This window comes from Pogona vitticeps, chromosome 5 (genome assembly GCF_051106095.1).
Source record: "Pogona vitticeps strain Pit_001003342236 chromosome 5, PviZW2.1, whole genome shotgun sequence".
In the NCBI taxonomy this organism is placed as follows: domain Eukaryota; kingdom Metazoa; phylum Chordata; class Lepidosauria; order Squamata; family Agamidae; genus Pogona; species Pogona vitticeps.
The window spans coordinates 103,783,851-103,805,780 of record NC_135787.1 but is presented as its reverse complement, the minus strand read 5'-3'; the positions used below and the strand labels follow the sequence as shown (position 1 = coordinate 103,805,780).

At 42.3% G+C, this 21,930-nt stretch overlaps 1 long non-coding RNA gene across 1 annotated transcript; it reads right to left on the bottom strand.

The window, feature by feature from the left end:
- Positions 1–17,406: 17,406 nt before the first annotated feature.
- On the bottom strand, positions 17,407–21,501 carry LOC144589482 (uncharacterized). The gene is made up of 2 exons (XR_013545623.1): positions 20,835–21,501; positions 17,407–17,483 (listed from the first exon to the last, which is right to left on the bottom strand). It is a non-coding gene; the product is annotated as an uncharacterized LOC144589482 (long non-coding RNA).
- Between the last annotated feature and the right edge of the window lie 429 nt (positions 21,502–21,930).

The following is a 21,930-nucleotide window of genomic DNA, read 5'->3' as shown; positions in this document are numbered from 1 at the left end:
AGTGTCAATCACAGGCAAAGGGCACAACTTTGCTTTGGTCCTGTCACGGTTATTCCCCTGCCTCTGACACACATCACATTGTTTACAGAACTCCTTGATCTGCTTCCCTATTTCAGGCCAGTAAAAATTCTGTGTGATTCTCTGCTGTGTTTTGTTCACCCCTAAGTGCGCAGCAAACATGTCAGAGTGCCCCCTTTGTAAGATCATGGGGCGATACTTTTCAGGTACCACTAGCTGACTTCTGATCCCATCTCCCCCTTTTGAGATATTCCTCAGGGTCTCTCTATATAAACTTCCCTTTTCCTCGCGAAATCTCACTGGGGTTTCAGGTGTTAGCTGGGCGTCTGTCACCTTTTCAAAACACTTTTGGAGAGTGGCGTCTGCCTTTTGCTCTTGGCCAAATTTGCTGTCTGTGGTTAAGATTTTCCCCACAGCCTCGGAACTCCCTTCATCTGCTTCCGTCTTGGGCTCTCCAGTACCCCCCTGAACTGTCCCCGCGGTAGCTTGTGAGCGTGTAATCACTAGCACCCGTTTCACATGTTCAGCCAGGTCATTTCCCACGAGCACGGCTGCTGGCAGAGTCGATGAAATCGCTAGCCGCCAAACTCCCCTCCAGCCTTGAAAGCTCACAGGTACCTCAGCTACTGGCAGTGAGATCACCTGTCCCTCAATCCCTGCCACCTTTATGCTCTCATTTGGGATTATATACTCCCTAGGAATAATATCTGGATGGCACAGGGTCACCTGGGAACAAGTATCCCTTAGCCCCCTATACTGATGGTCAAGTATTCCTACGTCCACCCCTGCGGTTTCAAACAACTGTGAACCTGTTCTCACGAGCAAGCAGCGCTTGACCTCCACAAGAGGACCATTTTCCTCAGCCTGATCAGCAGATGTAACTGTTCCAGATTGAGTAGCCATGGCAACAGGCTCCCTCAGTGACAAGGAGCTTTGCTCTTTCTGGACACAGAACACAGCTTTTGGCTTGGTTCCACTCAAATCATGAGGCACATTTCCTTTTAGCTGCTTTAATTTCTCACACTCTGAGATTAGATGGCCCTTTCCTTGACAGAAATAACATTTTCTGCTGTACTTGGAGTCTTTCTCATCTGGTTTTGGTTTTCCCTCCAAAATCTGAGGTCTTTGTGGTTTCATGTCTGAGGGCTTCCCTTCAACATGGGTCCCTCCCCCTTGCTGGTTTTTCCCTGGTCCCTGAGAGTACTTGCTGTAGGTTTCTTTAGGTTTACCCATCGATTTCCCCTCACCTAAGGGCTTTCTTATTTGGGAAATAAAATCTGCGATCTCGGCCGCTTCTGCCACAGATTTCGGTTTCCTTTCCCTCACCTGGAACTTCAGTTCCCCATGCAGGACTGAATAAAACTGTTCCAGCGCTATCAGGTCTTTGAGCTGCTGGTAGGTCTCTGTCCCCTCCTGAGATAGCCATTTCTCTAGCAGCCTCACCAGTTGGGCCCCCACTTGGGTAAAAGTCTGCTCTGGTTTCTTTGTGAGTGACCTGAATCTTTGCCTCAGCTGTTCCACATTTATCCCATGTCTGGCAAACACCAGTTTTTTAAACTCAGCGAAGTCTTTTAGCAGTTCCTCTGGCATCTCTGCATAGATTTCTGCCAGGCTGCCACTGATTAAAGATCGCATAATGGTCATCTTCTCAGTTTCCCTTACTGAGAAGTCCACAAACGCTCTTTCCACGAGGGAAAAGAACACCTCAGGGCAATCTCCCTTGTGGTATACAGGGAATTTCTTCAGGTCAGTTTTAGACAATTGGCCTCCCTCAGAATCCCTATTGTTATTATTATTCTGGTTCATCAATTCCAATTTTCTTAACTCAAACGCCATTTTCTCTTTTTCCAGAGCAATTTTCTCTCTCTCCCATTCAAATTGTCTTTGTTTCTCCCTTTCCCTTTGCTCCATCTCCCTCACCCTCAGTTCATGTTGTTGGGCTATGAGCATTTTCCTGAGTTCTGGGTTCTGTTCTCCCATGCTCTCATCCTGCACTGAGCCAAATTCATCCTCAGAACCTTGGTCCACCTGGGGTTCCCTCACTTCACCCATTTCTGCCATTTGGCTTCGAGTCAAGGGCATAATCCCCCCCCAGAACAGGCTGCTTTCAAAAGTCAAGCCTCAAAATAAAGCGACCACTTTTTTTTTCTTTTGCCTCAGAACCAGCCTTCTATAGATTGCTGCTGTTCTTCAGCACTAACTTGCAACTGTTGCCAGCCAGAGTCCACCACCCTCTGCTAGGCCCCTCAGCAGACAGGCTAGATCACTGCTACTTCACTCAGCTTTGCCTCAGCCTTTTTCCCGCCAAAACAGGTTGCCTCAGAGCTCCCTAATCTAGTCCCCAATCTGAGGTTACACGTTCTTCCACTAGCCTACCTCCCCGTGAGGTAAGCCTAGAAGATTACCTACGCGCTCTCAGATTGTCCCTGACTAGACCCCCCTTGCTCTGGGCACACGTGCCAAGGCTTTGCTGGACCACTGGACAACTGGACCAGTCGTATCCCACACGCTGGACACCAATCAATGTGACAACCCCAGACCTACTGGAGGATGCCCCACTTTCACTAAGCTGCCACCAACCATTCCCTGTAAGGAGTCACACAGACCAGGAATGGATTTTTAACAAACAAAGGAATAAGGTTTATTTAAATAACACACAGGGAAAATAAAATGATCAAGTGAATAAGATACAGTAACGTGGCTTAGTCTCAATCATACATACACCAGTTTGGTTCACACAGAACACCTTTAAATAAAGCACAGACCCTGAACCTATCAGTTCTGGCTACCCATAAAGACACCTGAACCTATCAGGTAGGTACTGACTGACACACAGTAGTACCCTGTCTGACACACAGACTCCCACACCAGCTTCTTCTTCCCAGCTTCTTCTCTTCTCCTAAACTTCTCCACACAGGCTCCACATATATATACAGTACAGCCCCTCCTCCTGATGTCCCGCCTTCCACTCCCCATAGGATGGAACTTTCCCTCCAACCCATGACAGACAGGTAACATCAGTGCTGTATGTAACAAGCCATACTCTCTTTGTGAGTCTTCAGAACATGGTATTTCGGGTTCATCAAAACTGAAGAATGAAAACAAACTGAACCAATGAACTTTTTAAGCAATTTAATGATCTTCCTGGTTTCTTTGCCTCCCTGCACCCATAGCCTGGCCCCATTCCCTCACCTTCCTTTCCCGCTGCCCCCATTGCATCCCTACCATATGCTTCTGCCTCCTCCTCTTCCACCACCATTGCCTTCTTCAGATATAGTTGCTGGCTTCCCTTCCAGGAGCTGGACCTACTGCCTCTGTGCATGGTGTGCATGGAGCCGCCTATCAGCTGACACATGTGTAGAGACAGAGGCCTGGCTTCTGTGAGAGGGCCTGCTATCTCTGCGCATGTGCCAGAATCCCAAATGAATGGGAGATTAGCTGGGAGCAATATTTCCTGTAAGTTGTGTAGTGCTCGGTTGACCAATTGCAGCTAGAATGATGATGGAAGAGGAGGAGGTAGAGAGGTGATGGGGACAGTGGGAAAGGGGCAGCCAGGTGGCAGAGGGGTTAGTTTCATCTCCCTCCCCAGGCATAAACATTTTTTAAATAGACAAACTGGTTCATGGTTCTTTTTTTAAAAGTTTAGAATGTTTGTGATTCATGGGTAGCCACGAACCATCATTTTTCTGGTTGGTGCCCATCTCTCTTGCTTTCCCAGGCTTGGTAAATGAGACAACATGGAAACATTTCTCCACATGATAAGATTTTTATGGTTAATTGCTTGTAAATCATAGTAGGCTGGGTAGACTTTCAAAAGAAAAGCATAAAAAATTGGAGAATTTTACACATTTTTATGACTGTTTTTCAATATTGGAAAATAAAATAATGGTTGCCTTCTTGCATTAGGTAGAAAAAAGAATAGCATCGGATAGGTTGTCAAATTGTTCAATGGTCTGAATCCTGTTGGTGTAAGTTACACCACAGATCTCCAGTGATGTCATCAGTTGCAGCCTTGTTGGGACTGCTCTGGGAAATTAAATTTTTCCCAATCCCCCTGCCAGGGATCCCCAGGGCAAGGGATTGGAAAGCATTTAATTTCTTGAAATGGTTGTGGCATGGCTATGGCTGATGATGTTACCAGAGATTCCAGCCAATGTGTATAATCAAGCAAACGGTCTGAATTTTTGTGTTTGTTGTCTCTGTGTGTGTGGTTAACAACATGATGGAAATATATATATATACTAAGTTTGTGTGGAGAGAAAATTTTATATAAAATATTTTGCGCAAAATGTGGAAACCATTATGAGCATAAATAAATAAATAATAATAAATATACAAATATTAAAAATGGTGTCCCTTTCTCTGCTGGAGGAAAGGTACTTCAAGATGCTGTGTTGCTATGTGGAGACATCTAGATTAATCAAGAATCCCACTCATTTGTTCACATCCCTGAGCAGTGACCTGTCTTTTTTATTATTATTCTGTAAAAGGCAGTGCACATTGTTGGCATTATATGAAGAAATCAATGGTTGCTGCTCTGTATATACTCCTAGAGCAATTGTTTATTTTCGTTGCTTCACAGTCCTAATGGTGACTGCATCATAGCTAGTAAATATGTCTCCACTAGCTGATGAAACTGAATTTATAGTTCCTCTGAAGCACTAAAGCTTAAGAAACAAATATATTCCATCAAATTTGTTGTATTAAATATATTATGGGTAAGACCCAGAGCTTGGAAGCACCATCGTTTTGGACTACAGATCCAAGAGTTGCGCAGCCAGCATAGGGTCTGTTGCCTCAAGCAGTGGCCCAGGCTTCTTTGGGAATTACAAATGTAACACTACCTCCCGGGGCTGGAGATTCTGGCCTGTTCAGACTGGCCATTTTTGGCGTGGGTGGCTAGAACAACGCAGGGTTTGCTGAGGTCAGAGGGAGGAGTGATGTGCCATTTGACATGCTCTTCCTCTCCAAACAGCAAATGACCCCATGTAGCTCGGTTAATTATATATTAATATTAATGTAATATTAATATTAATGTAAGCTTAAACTGAAGAGAGTAGGAAAAACCACTGGGCTAGACAGGTATAATCTAAACCAAATCCCTTATGAATACACAGTGGAAGTGAAGAACAGATTTAAGGAACTAGATTTGTGAATAGAGTGCCTGAAGAACTATGAATGGAGGCTCGTAACATTGTACAGGAGGCAGCAACAAAAAACATCCCAAAGAAAAGGAACTACAAGAATGCATTGGGTTACAAATAGCACAGAAGAGAAGGGAAACAAAATGCAAGGGAGATGGGGAAAGTTACAGAAAATTGAATGCAGAATTCCAAAGAATAGCAAGGAGAGACAAGATGGCCTTCTTAAATGAAAAAAATGCAAAGAAATAGAGGAAAATAATAGAAAAGGAAAAATCAGAGATCTGTTCAGGAAAATTGGAGATATTAAAGGAACATTTTGTGCAAAGATGAACATGATAAAGGACAAAAATGGTAGGGACCTCACAGAAGCAGAAGACATCAAGAAGAGGTGGCAAAAATACACAGGGGCACTATACCAGAAAGATTTGGATATCCCGGACAACCCAGATAGTGTGATTGCTGACCTAGAGCAGTGGTTCTTAACCTTTATTACTCGGATGCTTTTGAACTGCAACTCCCAGAAACCCCAGTCAGGACAGCTGGTGGTGAAGGCTTCTGGGAGTTGCAGTCCAAAACTCCTGAGTAACCCAAGGTTAAGAACCAGTGACCTAGAACAAGACATCCTGGAGAGTGAAGTCAAGTTGGCCTTAGAAAGCTTGGCTAACAAAAAGGCCAGTGGAGGTGATGGCATCCCAGTGGAACTATTTAAAATCTTAAAAGATAATGCTGTTAAGGTGCTACACTCAATATGCCAGCAAGTATGGAAAACGCAGCAGTGGCCAGAGGACTGGAAAAGATCAGTCTACATCCCAATCCCAAAGAAGGGCAGTGCCAAAGAATGTTCCAACTACCATACAATTGCACTCATTTCACACGCTAGCAAGGTTATGCTCAAAATCCTCCAAGGTAGGCTTCAGCAGTATGTGGACTGAGAACTCCCAGAAGTACAAGCTGGATTTCGAAGGGGCAGAGGAACTAGGGACCAAATTGTTAATATGTGCTGGATTATGGAGAAAGCCAGAGAGTTCCAGAAAAACATTTACTTCTGCTTCATTGACTATGCAAAAGCCTTTGACTGTGTGGACCACAGCAAACTATGGCAAATTCTTAAAGAAATGGGACTGCCTGATCACCTTATCTACCTCCTGAGACACCTATATGTGGGACAGGAAGCAACAGTTAGAACAGGATATGGAAACACTGATTGGTTCAAAATTGGGAAAGGAGTATGACAAGGCTGTATATTGTCCCCCTGCTTATTTAACTTATATGCAGAATACATAATGCGAAAGGCCAGACTGGAGGAATCCCAAACAGGAATTAAGATTGCCAGAAGAAATATCAAGAACCTCAGATATTCAGAAGATACCACTCTGATGGCAGAAAGTGAGGAGGAATTAAGGAACCTTGTAATGAGGGTGAAAGAGGAGAGTGCAAAAATGGTCTGAAACTCAACATCAAAAAAAAAAAAACAACTAAGATCATGGCCACTGGTCCCATCACCTCCTGGGAAATTGAAGGGGAAGATATGGAGGTAGCGACAGATTTTACTTTCTTGGGCTCCATGATCACTGCAGATGGTGACAGCAGCCACGAAATTAAAAGATGCCTGCTTCTTGGGAGGAAAGCAATGACAAACCTCGATAGCATCTTAAAAAGCAGAGACATCACCTTGCCATCAAAAGTCCGAATAGTCAAAGCTATGGTTTTCCCTGTAGTGATGTACGGAAGTGAGAGCTGGACCATAAAGAAAGCTGACAGCCAAAGAATTGATGCTTTTGAATTGTGGTGTTGGAGGAGACTCTTGTGAGTCCCCTGGACTGCAAGGAAAACAAACCTATCCATTCTAAAGAAAATCAACCCTAAGTGCTCATTGGTGGTTGTAGATCTGCTTTTATCAGATGAAATTAGAGAATAAGAAAAAAGTCAGCCTCCCTTCTTAACTTCTCTTCCCCTCAAGACCCCTCAGTGATGAGCCCCTCCCCCTCAAGCCAAAATAAACATTTCCCTCACGATCCCCATGCCCCTCTTGTCACTCACCTTTTGGACCTTCTTGCCTTCCTCCTCCATGACTCAGGTGAGGCCCAGGTCCCCTCTCCTTTCACTTTGCTGCCTTTGCCACACAGGGAAGAGCAGGAGACTGGGTGGAGGGCAAGGCACTGCTGCCATAGCAGCAGCAACTTTTCAGCCCTGACATTCAGTGTCAGCATTCCCAGTGTGCACTGCACGCTCACCTCATTCAGACCTTTTGGAGCTGGACTAACAGGTCCAAAGGGCTGACATCAGTCCTCCAAGGGGATGTGGAGGAGCAAAGAGAAAAGAGCGACAGTGGCTCTTTCGGAGGAGGTAGGTGTGCATAAAAGGGAAACCTGCCCAAATGAGTACACAAATAGCTGAGAACTCTAGATTGCCTTCAGTTCTGGTTCAAATTAAATTTATCTGTGGACCAAGAGGATTAAAGTAAAACAGCATTGTGTACACCATATTTAATGTAATAAATATAAAAATAAGGGAAACTAAAAATAACTGTAGTGACACACACACCCCAGAAAGCACTTTGTAACCCCCTTGGGGATTACAACCCCTAGTTTAGCAACCTGTGCTTTAGGAGGATGCTGTATAATCCTTGCTTTAAGGGCAGCTATTTTCCCTGTTCACCCATTTCAGCAAATCACGCAGCAGAAGAATGATTAGGAGGCCCAACTAGAGTTTCTGCCTGGCCAACATCTTGCTCTCACAACTTGTCAGAGGATGTCATGTGGCAGTGGCATATCTTCTTTCAGAGGGGACAGTCCTCCAGTAGACAATCTAGCTTTTGAAGATGCACTCCATTTGAAAAGCTATCCAGCCCAATATGATTTAAAGCTAATTAACCATATTGCGGGAGATCACGGACCTTGACGTTATCCATCCAATGTAACTGCACAGGCATTATATTCCACCTGAGTGAGATTTAAGTGAGATGCATTCTAATTCATGATGAATTTGGAACATCATTTTTCACCTCTACATATAACAGCACATGCATTTTCAGGCAACTCAGTATCCTCCTTTGTTCTCCTTGTTTGTTGATATCTAAGTGGTCACCCTAGCCAGGCATCTACAAGAAAGGCCATCTGGAGCAATGGCTGGCTCCTGTATTACTCTGTGGGTAATGTGGGCTCTTGCAAGAGCAGGAAAGATACAAACATCCCTATTGGAAACTAAACCTTTTGCTAAGTAAAGCTTAGTATCCTTTTTTCCTGCTGACAATGCAGGAAACAAAATCAAAGCCAATAAATAAATACAGTAAATACAGTAATGTTAGTAAGTACATGAAATGACACCAAGCAAGAGAAAATCCCAGAACCTGTCTCCTTTTTCACCAGTTAATGGCTTCTTGCCCAAACACAAAGCAATTGTCAGGGCTGTTTTTCAACAAGTATAAATACTAGTGAGCAGAAGAGGGTATCCTGTAGACCATTTTGACTGCTGCCATTGGCGTTGTCAGCATTCAGGCTGCCCTTTGCTATGTAAAGCTTAGCATCCTTTTTCCTGCTGGCTATGAGGACATGACATTGTCTAGCAATATTAGGCCGTTTCTTGGGATTTTTAATTGCTGATACAGAAGCACAATATCCCACATTTTTTAAAAGAACTGAATTTTTCCTCCAGAAATTTATTGGAATTTCTCTGAAGTCTGTCTTCCTTCCTTCCTTCCTTCCTTCCTTCCTTCCTTCCTTCCTTCCTTCCTTCCTTCCTTCCTTCCTTCCTTCCTTCCTTCCTTCCTTCCTTCCTTCCTTCCTTCCTTCCCCTGTAAGACATGCCATGTTTCATGGGATGCTCACAATTCCTGTACGGAATGACATACAGTGGTGCCCCGTATAGCGAGGTTAATCCATTCCAGATTAACCCTCGCTATACGGAATCATCACTAAACGGGTAGGGGAAAGGTACTGGAACGCATTAAACTTTGTTTAATGCGTTCCAATACCTTCGTTACTTACCCGTTCAGCGAGGATTCCAGGTGCCGGCAGCCATTTTCGCGCCTTCGCTAAGCGAGGGCAGGGCGCGAAAACGGCTGCCAGCAGCCATTTCCGGGCTTCCGGCGGCCATTTTGGAACTGCCGATCAGCTGTTCGGCGGCTCCAAAATGGCCACCGCAATACCCGATCTTCGCAATGCGGGTTTTCCCCATTGCGAAGATCGGGTATGTTTCCGTATAGCGATCCCGAAAAAGGGATCGCTATACGGAAACATCGCTATACGGTACACTCGTTAAGCAAGGCACCACTGTATTTCCTGTGCCAGATTGACTTGGAAAGAGCAAGGGAAAACACCAACCTGTGCATGATTGCTATAATTCCTGCACAGCATGGCATCTACAGTATATTCTACAGGATTCACTGGGTAGAGCATTAAAGGGCACAGAATTTGTTTGTTTCCAGGATGGACATAGGGGAGGGGGAGAAATGATTTTGAGCTTTCCTTTCATGAAAAACCTAAAAATCACACTGATCCAGTGGAATGTCTTGGCACAGATGATTGCTGAGAAAACGGCAAACAATGAGACACTTTGTGAGTGCCACTCATCACATCCTTACAAGAATGACCTTCCACTGCCCAAAGTCCTTCTGCACAAATTGCTAGGACACTTTTGACGTCATGTGTCTCTTCCATCTTTCAGTATTTATTAGCTATGTTATTCACTACAGAAGACCTACCTTTTTAAAAGCTCTCTCTTAATGCATTCCTCTTGGGAAATAAAATAATGATGCCATTTTATTTTGATTGATGTTGCTTTACTAAAGCCCTAAGGTATTTTGGAGTAATTTAAACTGTAAGCTTTACTTGCAAGCTAGATGGGACTGCAATCGCTTCTCTTACCCTTGTTTAAATATATTAAATTAATGTGTTTAATCTATGTGATAGGAAAGTATCCTGAAATATTAAATATTTGCCAACTGAGCTATGGCATTTAATGCAGCAGTGAGGGATTTGCTTAGGGATAGATACAGATCTTTACATAAGAGGCATAAGCTCAGGAACATAGTCCCCCTTCCCCCTACCATGGAGATTTATTTTTTTGCTTGTAAACAAGCAGTATAAAAAGAAGTTTATGGACTTGAAGACTTTATTATATTTCTTAAATTTGGAAACATGTTCCTCATGAATGAAGATAGTTTTAATGAGGATTCTGTACAAAGATAGGTATCTGTTGTGTTAAAATATGTGCATGCTTTTTGAAATGTCTAGAAATGACAGTGCATATTAAGTTCTACTTTTTTCACAAGGGATATTATTATTCCTAATTGTTAATATCAAATTATCCATTCTTATGATTAATGACAGAAACAAGTGATAATATGGTCCCTTTCTTTTGTTTGACTGCTGTGCACAAATGTATACTGCATGCCCTTCCACAGTCAGGAGAGGATCACAGGTTTAGTCTCTACTATCATGATCTTCCCAAATATAACAAAGACTCTTTCCAGTGTAACAGATGAGTTAATTCATCACACAGCTCAAACAAACCTGAAGATTCTTGCTATGGCTAAATATGCATGGGATGCTGCAGGAGACAGAAGGGTCATGACAAGATTATCAGAAATATTCAGCTGTCCTGAATGTTCCAAATTTTCAAAAGCAACTTTGAAGAAGGGCTAAGCCAAACATTGGGAGGAATATACTTCATGAAAAAAGGGCAGTGTTTACCACCAAAGATAAGAACAGCAGGCATCCCGCCCGCCCCCATAGTTTGGTTTTCTTGTGACATCAGAGTTGTTATAAGGGAAAAACTATTGAGGCACTTGCCTTAGGCATTCAAACTTGAATGGAGATGAAAAAGCCTATAAAATATGCATCTACTAATCTAAGGCCACCATACCATCAGCACATTTCTATTGTCTTATTCAGTCATTCCCTACATGGGTAGGCTCTCCATGCTCAGAGAGTTTCTCCTGTTTCTCTAAAATGCTTGTTTTTGTGTAGAGGCTGCTTTCAAGCCAGAATTACAGTCCTGCTGGCTTACCACTGGAGAATGATGATGAAGATCTATGGGCCTTGCTGCTCCCTGGTAAGCATGGTCAATTTGTCTAGTTATGGAAACATGTAATGGGTCTAATAAATTCAAACTGAACCAAGTGTCTCAAATCTCAAACCTTGTGCGGTATTGCATATTTCTGTGGTTATGTAATGCATGAGAGTTTTGAAGAGATGGGGAAATCAGAAGAGTAGAAAATGATGAAAGGACTTACTGTTGTTGTTTAGTCATTAAGTCATGTCTGACTCTTCATGACCCCATGGACCAGAGCACGCCAGGCCCTCCTGTCTTCCACTGCCTCCTGGAGTTGGGTCAAATTCATGTTGGTAGTTTGAATGACACTGTCCAACTATCTCATCCTCTGTCAACCCCTTCTCCTCTGGCCTTCGCACTTTCCCAACATCAAGGTGTTTTCCAGGTAGGCTTCTCTTCTCATGAGATGGCCAAAGTATTGGAGCCTCAGCTTCAGGATCTGTCCTTCCAGTGAGCACTCAGAGTTGATTTCCTTTAGAATGGATAGGTTTGTTCTTTTTGCAGTCCAGGGGACTCACAAGAGTCTCCTCCAGCACCACAATTCAAAAGCATCAATTCTTCAGTGGTCAGCCTTCTTTATGGTCCAGCTCTCACTTCCATACATCACTACTGGAAAAACCATAGCTTTGACTATGCGGACCTTTGTCAGCAAGGTGATGTCTCTGCTTTTTAAGATGCTGTCTAGGTTTGTCATTGCTTTCCTCCCAAGAAGCAGGCGTCTTTTAATTTCCTGGCTCCTGTCACCATCTGCAGTGATTATGGAGCCCAAGAAAGTAAAATCTGCCTCCATATCTTCCCATTCTATTTCCCAGGAGTTGATGAGATCAGTGGCCATGATCTTAGTTTTTTTTTTTTTAATGTTGAGCTTCAGATCATTTTAGCACTCTCCTCTTTCACCCTCATTAAGAAGTTCGTTAATTCCTCCTCACTTTCTGCCATCAGAGTGGTATCATTTGCATATCGGAGGTTGTTAATATTTCTTCCGGCAATCTTAATTCCAGTTTGGGATTCATCCAGTCCTGCCTTTCGCATGATGTATTCTGTATATAAGTTAAATAAGCAGGGAGACAATATACAGCCTTGTCATATTCCTTTCCCAATTTTGAACCAATCAGTTGTTCCATATCCAGTTCTAACTGTTGCTTCCTGTCCCACATATAGGTTTCTCAGTAGATAGATAAGGTGGTGAGGCACTCCCATTTCTTTAAGAACTTGCCATAGTTTGTTGTGGCCCACACAGTCAAAAGCTTTTGCGTAGTCAATGAAGCAGAAGTAGATGTTTTTCTCGAACTCTCTGGCTTTTGTCCATAATCCAACGCATATTAGCAATTTGGTCTCTAGTTCCTCTGCCCCTTCGAAATCCAACTTGTACTTCTGGGAGTAGTGAAGCCTACCTTGTAGAATTTTGATCATGACCTTGCTAGCATGTGAAATGAGTGCAATTGTATGGTAGTTGGAGCGTTCTTTGGCAATGCCCTTCTTTGTGATTGGGATGTGGACTGATCTTTTCCAGTCCTCTGGCCACTGCTGCGTTTTCCATACTTGCTGGCATATTGAGTCTATCACCTTAACAGTGTCATCTTTTAAGATTTTAAATAGTTCAGCTGGAATGCCATCACCTCCACCAGCCTTGTTGTTAGCCATGCTTTCTAAGGCCCACTTGACTTCACTCTCCAGGATGTCTGGCTCAAGGTCAGCAACCACACTATCTGGGTTGTCCGGGACTCCAGATCTTTTTGGTATAATTCCTTTGTGTACTCTTGCCACCTCTTCTTGATGTCTTCTGCTTCTCTTAGGTCCCTACCAGTTTTGTCCTTTATCATGTCCATCTTTGCACAAAATGTTCCTTTAATATCTCCAATTTGCTTGAATAGATATCTGTTTTTTCCCTTTCTATTATTTTCCTCTGTATCTTTGCACTGTTCATTTAAGAAGGCCCTCATGTCTCTCCTTGCTATTCTTTGGAAGTCTGCATTCAATTTTCTGTAACTCTCCCTGTCTCCCTTGCATTTTGTTTCCCTTCTCTTCTCTGCTATTTGTAAGGCCTTGTTGGACAGCCACTTATCTTTCTTGGCTTTCCTTTTCTTTAAGGGATGTTTTTTGTTGCTGCCTCCTGTACAATGTTATGAGCCTCCATCCATAGTTTTCAGGTACTCTGTCCACCAAATCTAGTTCCTTAAATCTGTTCTTCACTTCCACTGTGTATTCATAAGGGATTTAACATTCCAGTAAAGGTCTTAACATTTTAATAAATTGAAATGTTTCTTTAAGCAGCTTGCTAAATGCTCATGTAATTCATTGTTTGTTAATGAAGATCTCATATCAAAATTAAAAACTATTATTATTACTCTTGTTTCTTGCTATTTATCTACTTACCTTTGCACCACAATAACTACTAATATTAAAGTATAGGAGTGCAACTTCTTTATTCTTGCTTGAGGTGTAAGATCAGGTCATTTCACCTCTGACATCATACAGCTGAATTTGCTTGATTATGCTGTATTATCATTAAATTTCTTCAGATTAAGATAATATTGCCTTCCGTGACTCTGATTTAGCTTAGTAGTTTCTTCACACAATCAACTCTGATTTCTTTGTGTTTCCTAAGTTATCTCTCACCGACTGAAACCACTAGAGAACAAAGCCTCTGTTTTAAAGAAAACTCTCTGAACTGGCATATTAACTAATCAGTTGCAAATAACTGGCAATGAATAAAAAGGTTAATAAGGGAGAGTCACAAAAGTTTATCACCTTAAATTTTACTTTCATCTTCAGTTTTAAGAAATTCTTTCAAAATTCTTCTTTAGAGAGGTCAAAAGTATTTCTTGTGTGTTGTAACTATCTGTTCATTACTTTCTTTCAAATCATTTCTTATTTTAGTAACATAATAGCTAAATGAGGGCACAACTATATTGACAAATAATGTGGGAAATGCTCATGGACTGAGATGGTCCGATTCAGTTATTTTCTGCTGACTCCTTGATGTACAAGTCCACATGAATCAGCCTGTAGTCCTCTACCTCTGCAGCTTCTGTTTTTGGAATGGAATGCATTCACATTGGTTCAGATGGTGTGATCATTTGAGCCAATGTGGATGGGCCTATAGCATTTCTGCCTGAAGCCAGTTTACAGCATCAGTGAGAGAGGCAAGAGAGTGGGGTACCCAGCTGCTGTTTGAATCCTCTCCTGTCCACACCTAGAGCTGTGTCTGCTTTCATCTTCCTTTCTAAAACTATTTATTTTTATTTCTATTTTTCTTTAAAGACGTGCTAACCTACCAGGAAGGCAGCTAGGTGACCAATGGGGAAAAAACAAGAGTGAGGAGTCAACAGAGAGAGGAGAAGGCTATCAATCTGCCTTGTCTGCACTTTGTTGAGGGAGCTTGCTCTAATTGCGATTCCTGCAAAACTAGATGGATAGGCAGAGTAGATTTATCTTAACAAGTTGCAAACAAAGCTTTTCAGTGCCAATTTCCTCCCTCTCTCTGCTGATATTGTCAACCAGCAAAGAGAAGGAAGACAGAAGCAAATGAACATCAGGAAACTTGACTCTCCACGTGTGACTTCACATCAGATCCATTCACATTTTTCTTGCTGTGTAGTTTCACCTAAGAAACTTGGTTGCACATTTAACAAAGATGGTTATAGATCTTTACTTGAATTGTAACTGGTTGGAATGAATTTGGGAAAACTAAAAGTAAATGTCCATCTTCCCAAAGATGAAAGAGAAAAGTAGTTGATGAGTGATCAGTTCTCACTTCTTAGAATATAACATAAACTGGATTAAGGCTTACCGTATTTGCCGGCGTACAAGATGACTTTTTTGGCCCAAAAACATACCTCCAAGTTGGGGGGGTCATCTTGTATGCCGGGTGTACTTCATTTGGGCCAGGAAGGAGCCGCCACTGAGTGAGTGACGCGGGGCTGCGCTGGCCGGGGAGGAAGGCAGGCGGGCAGGCAGGCAGGCAGGCAGGCAGTCCGGATGGATGGAGGGAAGCAGAGCCGGCCATGCCTGAGTGGCCACAGCCCGCCGCCGGGCAGTCCGCCGCTGGGCTGCCTGCCGCCCCACGCTGCTGAGCCAGCTGCACGCTCGCTCACCGGCCACCCGCCTGGCTGCTTCCCCGCTTCCTCCTCCTCTTGCCGCTGCCCACCCAGCCGCTTCCCCTCTTCCTCGCCCTCTTGCCGCTGCCGCTGAGCCAGCTGCACAGTGGCTTACATGCCCCCCACCCGGCCACTTCCCCTCTTCCTCGCCCTCCTCGTCACCAGCCATGAACTTCCAGGGTGGGCCCGGGCAGAGCCCCGGGCAGCTGCCGCCGCAGCAGAGCTGTCCACTCTATATTTTGAGTGGAAATGTTTGGGGGTCATCTTATACGGCCAGTCGCCTTGTACGCTGGCAAATACTGTAGATACTAACCTTCTAGTAATTATCCACTTTCTATTACTTGCCACTTGTTAGATTGGACACTAAAAAACAAAGAAATCCAATTTATATGAGCCAGGAAACTTCTTAAATAGTGCTGTGCTTTCTTTACTATAATCATGGAACCAAAAGCATTTTTTTTGCAGGCCTATATGTCTGAATATATATATGTGTATTTAATTAAATCTAATTGGATTAGAATAAAATTTCTGGTAACACTTTCCTCTTTTTTGTACTGTTTCTAGGTGATTCCAGGTTCCAAAAGTCAACAGTACAACATTCAGAACAAAATTTTAAATTTGTCTTGTGCCAGAGAAAAGCCCCCACCTCCTAAAGGAATTTCATCCATCGACAACAGACTTAAGCTGAACTGAAAATCAGCCCACAGCATCAGCCTGATGAGAATCTGGAACAAAAACAGAGAACATTCTGCTGACATTCATCTTTTTTCCCAAAGATAGACAGCAGACAGAAAGGAATGTTCACTGTATGTTACATGTAGATACCATCTAGCTACAGAGGTGGCTTTCGCATAAGTTATGATTAACTACAAGGCTTTAGGCAGATTTTAAAACAAGGCAAATTTATTTATTTATTTATTTATTTATTTATTTATTTATTTATTTATTTATTTATTTATTTATTTATTTTTACTCTGTCTTTCTCTCTGAAAAGGACTCAAGGCAGTTTACATCATTAAAAGGCAATATTTGCAGCTAAAAACAATATATACAAATATTAAAAAGAAACAAACAAATACCACTCTGAGAAATGGTAAACAAAAGCAATACTAAAAACACATTCAGATCAGTAAGGCATCACAATCCATTTAAAAATCTCACTCAGTCAGTAAGTCAATGAGGGAAAGCTTGCCTGAAGAGAAGAGTTTTCACGTGCTTGTGGAAGGACAGCAAGCATGGGGCCGGTCTGGCCTCCTGTGGGGGGAGGGGGAGTGCCAAAGTCTGAGGGCAGTAAAAGAGAAGGCCCTCTCATGTGTCCTCACCAAACATACCTGTGATCATTCTTCTTCTGTGGCCACTTCTAACTTGCATCTGCCCTCTACAGAGTGTCACCACTTCCTGCATCAGTAAAGCAGCTAGTAGGGGTCATGTCTCACCGAAAAGGTTCTTCTTCAAAATGAGGCCTTTTGAGTACTCCCCTTGTTTGACACAAAAGAAAAAGAGTTGTCTGGGTTTCCTATTTATGTTTCCTCAGTCATGTTTTGGTACCCTAAAAATCTTAAAAACAACTCCAAAAATAGAGGTGAGGCAACAGAAAATCACTCTACTCTAAAAGCTGGCAGCAGTACAGGAGAAAGGAAAATATAATCAAACCTATACATTTTCTATTGTCATATTTACCACTATCAGTCATTGTTATCATCATCACCATAGTCATTAACAACATAATCAATTTACTTATTCATCTCCATGAATTATCATAACAAGTTTGTAGCCTTGCTTGCATATACGCTGCAACATTTACTACATGCAACACTGCCATTCCTTCCAGTGCCTGTGAAAACACCCCCCCCCAAAAGAACCTATATGTATATGGTGAGTTCTCTGCCCCTCATCATATTTCTTTGAGTCCAGCAGGTAAATCAGGCAGGCAGCAATCCAAGATGGATGAGACCAGTAGCTCAGCACACAGTAACGCTATAAGGAATGACTAAAGTAAATACCACTTCTCTCTGAGTTCCAGGCCCTTTTACACATTCTTACCCTTGATATTCTTTTATTTTTAAATTTCTTTTTATTATATAAATCCATCCATACTGATTTAACATTGTGCCACCAGGGTACAGCTTATAATCATTGTAAAACAACTACTACACACATTATGCTCCTAATCTATACAATCAATCAATCAGACCTTTATTGGCATAGACAAGACAACGTATAAAAGGAAAATTAAAAGAGGAGTGCAGTTTGCTGGTCTTTGTTGCACAGGATTGTAACATAGTGTAGAAAGGATGCTACGCTCGCAGATACATCCTGTAGAGAGTCACTCAACATAAAATAAACTTTATCAGCTTCGGAGAGGCCTGATTTGTTTTTTAAAATTGGTTCTAAAAGTTGGATACGAGGGGCAGTATACTTGGGACACCCTAATAGGATATGGGAAATTGAATCGATACAATTTTGTTTGCATGAACAAAGCCTATCTGCGTGGGGGGTCCTTAAAAATCTGCCAGTCAGGACTGCAGATGGCATCACATTAAACCGGGCCAATGAGAACGCCCTCCGGTGCTGGGGGTTACTTAGTGCAGAAAGATATGAAGCTATATGTCCAAATTTGCAAGGGAGAGACAATTTCGCTGGTGAACAAGTCTTGTTAGCCGCATTATAAAGATTTTGTTGCTCAATATCCAGGACTCTTCGTTTAATTATTTGAAACGTTTCAGAGGCAGACAGCATATAAAAAGAGTCCAAGCATAGACCCAAAGCACTAATTTTTTTCTCGATGATGGCAAGCCAGTTGGAGGGGGACAAATCTTGAAGTAATTGAAAAATGAGACTATTTGGATCAGGGTCGTTATGAAGTCTCAACCAGTATTTGAAGGTAATCAACCAGGCTCTAGATTCGATTGAAGTCTGTCCAGTTTCCAGGCAAAGAGCAGCGTAAGGAACGCAATTAGGCAGCCCTAATATTTTGCGAAGAAATTTTGACTGGATACACTCAATAGAATGGTCGAATGAGCTAATCCATATAGGGCAACCATATAAAATTTGGGCCTGAACTTTAGCGTTAAAGACCTTTATGGCTGCAGGGATGAGTTGGTTGCCAGTATTGTAGAAAAACCGGGAGACTGCAAAGGCGCTGGAAGCGGCTAGATTTGTAACAGAATTACGGTGTTGTGTCCAAAATAAGTTATATTGAAAGTTGATACCAAGGTATTTGTAATGCTTAACCTGTTCTATTATGTTTCCATTGATTACCCATTTTAAGGGTCGCCAGGATTTGGAGAAAACAAGAATTTTTGATTTTTCGCAGTTTAGTAGAAGCTTGTTTTGGTTGAGATATTCGAGGCACCTGGTAAGTAGGCGTTTCAAACCCACACGGGTGCGGGAAATTAGAACGGCATCATCCGCGTAAAGGAGCAGAGGGACTTGTAGGGAGCCGATTTTAGGAGAGTGAGCATCTATTTCAGCCAAGAAAGGAGCCATATCATTGAGGAACAGGTTAAATAAAGCGGGCGCTAGGATGCAGCCCTGTTTGACGCCTTTATTAACCGGGATCTTTAATGTTAGTATTCCAGTGGGGGAGCACTTGACTTGGCATGTTGTAGAAGTATGCAGTCTTTTGATGAGGAAGAGCAGCCTTTGATCAATGTTCAGTTTGTTTAGTTTGGTCCAGAGAAGATCTCTGTCAATAGAATCAAAAGCTCCCTTCAGATCCAGGAAAGCAGTGTAGAGTTTGCAATTGGGCTTCTGTGAATATTTGTTGGCCAGATGATAGAGAACTAGACAGTGGTCTGTAGTTGACTTCCCTTTAGTGAACCCGATTTGTTCAGGCCCAGGGATTTTGGACTGTGCCATCCAGGAGGCAAGTTTGGCCATTAGATGCTTTGCATAGAGTTTCCCGATGATGGACAAGAGACTAATTGGCCTATAGTTGGAGGGGAGTGAACGGTCTCCCTTCTTGAAGATGGGAGTTATAATGGCATTCGTCCATGCTTCTGGCATTAAGCCAGTTTGGTCAGCCATTGAAAAGGTGGAAGCAAGAAGGGGGGCCCAAAAGTCCGAGTCGTGCTTTAGCATTTCAGCTGAGATGACATCGGGGCCAGGGGCTTTTCCATTTTTGAGTTGAGAAATTAACTCACGGACTTCGTCGGGTGTGGTCAAGGGCCAGTTGGGTAAGGCGGTCAATGGGGGATCTAAAAAGTTTGGAACATCAGTTTGTCTTTCATAGAACAGAGCTGAGAAGTGTCGAAGCCACTCCAGTGATGAAACTGTGGAAGCCTCTGGATCAGCTTTGTGAGAAGACCCAGATATTATAGACCAGAAGAGTTTAGGTTTATTATAGATTGTGGCTTGATATAGCTGTTCCCACTGGGAAAATGAAAGGTCTTCTTTCTTTTTCTGGATAAGTTGTTGGAGTTGTTTTTTAAGGTCAAAGTATCTTAGAAGTAGAGATCTGTCATTAGAGTCCCGGAATTGGCGGTAAGTATCACGGATGAGACGTTTCAGTTCACGGCACCCCTTGTCTGCCCAGGGAAAACTATAAGGCGTTCTTAAGTTCCTTTGAGATCTTGGGCTCTGGATCAAGGAATCAACTATGTGGGAAAGTATAGCCTCGTATCTTTTAATAAATTCGGGGGGGTCGTCAGATGAGGTACAGTGTAGCCGGAGTTCTAGCATGGTGTGGGATTTAATTAAGTTAGAAAATATTTGAATTGAGGCCTCGTTCCAATGGATTTTGCATAGGGCCTCAGTAGATTCAGCAGGGAATTGTTTGGCTAAAAGAGAGCTTGGCTGGTAGTGAAGCTTAATTATCAATGTTAAAGGAACGTGGTCGCTGAATTACCTTCGATCCTTCGATGTCGTGCTCCTCCAAGAAACCTGGGCTTTAACGCAAATTAACGTCGAAGGTTTCAACTCTTATTGTTCTCCAGCCCTAAAAACTAACAACAGAGGCCGCCCACAAGCCGGTCTAGCAAGTCTGGTGGCCTCGCATCTAACCTCTGAAGCTGTCAATTTATTGTCGGACTTTCCTCGTTCAATTCAAGCCATAAAACTTACCTTTGCTAAAACAACGCTAATCATACTTAATATATATATTCCACCATTCCCCAATTCTGCCTCTCTTCATCACTATTGGTCACACTTAACTTCTCTTATGGAGGACCTGGAAAGAAAATTTCCCTCCTCAGAAATTATTCTGGCAGGAGATTTTAATGCAAGGGTTGGTAACGATGCCTTGTTGTTCCACAAGGCTCTTGATATTGACCACGACACCTTTTTACCACCTCCTTACTCTCAAAGCCGACATTCAAAAGACAAACTACTAAACCGTGCTGGTATTTGTTTAACCAAATTCTGTTTCCAGTTTAACAGAATATGGCTTAATGGGTCAATGAACTTCGCCAATTCCGGTGATTTTACTTTCCTGTCACCCAGAGGCTGCAGCGTAATTGACTATATAGTGATCTCTTCTTCTTTTCTGCCATACGTTTATGATTTTGCAGTGGGCGACCTAATCTATACAACATCCTTCTAACCATTGATAGAATAAGTCCCATGTTTGATAATATTTTGTATCTTCTTTTCCTTTGATTTTCAGTGTTAGTTTGTCCATTTTGGTGCAGTCCAATATCTTTTTAATTATTTCTTGATCCGTAGGTGTTCCTTCATTTTTCCAGTACTGTGCATAAATAATCCTCGCAGCTGTTAGAATATGCAGTATTAAATATACATTTTGTCTATCAACACTTTCTGGTGCTATACCTAACACAAAGAGCTCAGGCCTAAAATCTACATGCTTTTTGATTATTTTTACAAGCAATGTATGTATTTTGTTCCAAAAAAATTTTGCTTTATCACATTCTTACCCTTGATATTCTGATTGGTTCCTGACAGTCCTCGGATGCTATTGGATGGATTTCTCAGGTGGTTTGGCAAAGGATGAAAGAGCACTGAAAGTTTACATGAAAGAAGGAACACAAAGCAAACATAACTTCTTGTGCCCTTCTTTGATAACATGACATAATTTGTGTTTGGAGGCTGTCTTTCAGCAAAAAAAAAAATACAAATTACACCAAAAGGACACATTGCACAAAAGAGAGCATCTTTTGTATTTTGGATCTTTGGTTTAGGAATGAAAAGCCCATCATGAGATCCATCACTAGAAAGGATCTGTTAGAGTGAGGCATAGACAGGCAAAGGTGCTGATGCCAACATTGCTAGTATCCTAGATCGGAGGTGTGGCGGACAGCCCACATGTCACTCCTGTCGGTCATTGTAGAGCTCTAGTGCAAGAGCCTAGGACAGGACAGGACAGGAGGGGTGGAGTCAACAGAACTGGGAGAGACAGAGAGGCAGTTAGGGAGAAGATTGTGGTTTAGACAAGAGATTGGAAAGTTGGTGTGGTAGAGAAAATAAAAGAGTTAAAAGTAATAAAAATACATAGACTGTCAGAATATTGAGACCTTGATTAATGCGAATGAATACCAGCAAATGTATATATAATCAAATCCACGTTTATTGAATGAATAATAAAAGAACATCAGTGATTTTACTTCTTTGATTTACCTATCAAACCACAAATAAACCTTGTTATATTTGGCAGCAAT